This window comes from Elephantulus edwardii, unplaced genomic scaffold (assembly GCF_000299155.1).
Source record: "Elephantulus edwardii isolate Elephantulus edwardi_28Jun2011 unplaced genomic scaffold, EleEdw1.0 scaffold00012, whole genome shotgun sequence".
NCBI classification, from domain to species: domain Eukaryota; kingdom Metazoa; phylum Chordata; class Mammalia; order Macroscelidea; family Macroscelididae; genus Elephantulus; species Elephantulus edwardii.
The window spans coordinates 31,973,065-31,975,820 of NW_006399762.1; positions in this window are offsets into that span (position 1 = coordinate 31,973,065).

The window sequence follows — 2,756 nt, forward strand, 5'->3', positions numbered from 1 at the left end:
TTTTTATTTTGTGTGCGTGTACCGTCAAATCAGATCTGACTGGTACAGGAGGATATTGCGCCTCCTTCTCCGGCAGAGCATCTGGTGGATTCGAAAAGATTATAAAAAAAAAAAAAAAAAAAGCATGCCTTTATCCTTTAACTGTTTAGGAGGCTGGAAGTACAAATTCAGCTTGCTGGCTCCAGGGGAAAATGGTCTTTTTTTCTGTTGGTGCTAGAAGAAAGCTTTTGTTTCCTTCCACATGTGTAGACCTGGAATTCCTTGGAGACCACTACACATCTAAGGCTTTCTCTATGTCAAGGTCCTTCCAAGTACAGGGAATGGAGTTCAGAGGCTACGGTTCACTACTTCATTTCTTTCTTGGTGGTAAATAAGATCTCACATCAGCTTCTTTCTCCTTTTACTTCTCTTTTTAAAAAAAGTGATACAGGGCACATAGTAGGGAAATTCTCTGGCTATCAAATCAGAATTGTGATGGGATATCTCACATGCAATCTTTCACGACAATTCATTTATTGAATACAGAAGAATAATTACAAAATTTCACGTTGTATACTTCTTCATCTGAGATAGTCAATCTCTCTGTTATTTTTGTTGGTATTGTTGTTGTTATGTGCCATTAAGTCACCTGTGACCCATAGCCACCCTATGTACAACAGCCCTAAATCCTGCTCTATCCTGTGCCAATCTCACTGTCTCCAACACACCTAGCCCCATCAACCCAGTTACCAAATCAATTCACCTCATAGAGGGTCTTCTTCTCTTGTGCTGTCCCTCCACCCTTCTCAACATCTTTCTCCAAAGACTGGTCCCTCCTTGCGATATGTCCAAAGTATGTCAGATGAAGCTTCAGAATCTTTGCCTCCAAGAAGCAGCCTGGTTTAACCCTCTAGAAAGAGAGTTTTACTTTTTATTTCACCCAATTTGTATTGGTTTGCATAAGATCATTCATATGTATATATATATATTCTGTTTTACACTGTTGATCCATGGCATTTATCACTCTATCTCATCAAATCCCCAATGCATCTTGCCTATTCCTTCTAACCCCTCTTCCACCTTCTCACCTTTTGAAAAGGTAAGCATATTCTGTTGCTATTTGCTAATTGCCATAGCTTAGGATGGCACAGGATAGGACAGAGTTCAGGTCTGCTATTATAGGGTAGCTATGAATTATATTTGACTCAATATCACATATCACCTAACAACAACAAATAACAAAATAGCTATGTTGTTTTTGTTCTTACGTGCCATCAAGTTATCTGAGATCCACAGTGACCTTAAGTACAACATCTCTGAACATTGCTCTACCCTTATTACTGCAGTCACTGTGTCAATCCAACTCATCCCTCTCTTGCACTGTCCTCCCACCATTTCAAGCATGATGTCCTCCAAGGACTGATCCCTCCAGGGAATATGCCCAAAGTATGTGAGACAGAGCTTCAAAATCCTTGCTTCCAAGGAGCAAACTAGCTTCACCTGGTTCAGGACAGACCTGTTTGTTCTTTTGGCAGTTCTTGGTATGTTCAATCTTCTCCAATGCCACAACTAAAAAAAAAAATCAATTCTTCTTCTCTGTAATCCTTTCTCATTCCCTAGCTCTCTGATGTGTAACAAGTAATTGCAAAGACCATAGTCTGGATTAGGCACAACTTAACCTCTAGACTGACATCGTTGTACTTCAGGACTCTGGAGATGTCCCTGACAGCAGATTTTTATAATCCAGGTCATGGGGGTTTTTTTTGTTTGTTGTTGTTGTTGTTTCTGGCTCCTGGATCCAAAATGTTGATTGTGGACCCCAACAAGCTGAAATTGTTAGCAATTTCAATCTCTTATCCATCTATCATGGTGCTACAGATTGACTCAGTGGTGAGAATCTTTGTTTTCTTGATGTTGAGCTTCAGTCCTTATTGAAGACTACAGTCCTTGATCTTCTGCAGCAGATGCCTTAGGCTCTCCTCAGTTTCTGCAAACAAGGCTGTGTCATCTGCATAATTCAGGTTGATGATGACTCTTCCTGCAATCCTGATGCCTCATTCTTTCTCATCAAGTCTAGCTTTACGAATGATCTGTTCTTCATTCAGATTGAAAAGGTATGGAGGCAAGATGCATCCTTAACACACACCTTTCCTGATTTTAAACCATGCAGTGTTTCGCTGCTCTGTTATGACAACTGCCTCATGGTCCAAGGATAGGTTTTGCATGAGCACTATCATGTGTTTTGGGATTCTCATTCTTCTCAAGGTTAGCCACAACTTGTTGTGATCCACACAGTCAAATGCCTTTGTGTAGTCAACAAAACACAAATAGATTTTTTCTTTAATGTTCTCTGCTTTCAGCCAAGATCCATCTGACATTGGCAGTGATGTTCCTAGTGCCACAGTCTCTTCAAAACCTGGCCTATATTTCTGGTAGTTTTCTCCTGATGTCCTCTTCCAGTCATTTTTGAATAATCTTCAGTAAAACTGCTATATTATCCTTTTAACAATGCTTCTCCATTAACCTGATTCTTTAGAGTTTCATTATTTGTACACTCCATTTCTGTTTTGTGGATCCCCTCCTCATCCTTTAGTTATTCTTCTGTTTTTAACAATAACAGATTTATGCAGTATTTGTCCTTTTGTAACTGAATTATTTCACTTAGCATAATGTCATCTAGGTTCTCCTTGATTATATTGTATTTTATAAATTTGTTGTTCGTTGTTGTTGTTGTTGTTGATGATGTTATGTGCCGTCGAGTCGTTTGCGACTCATAG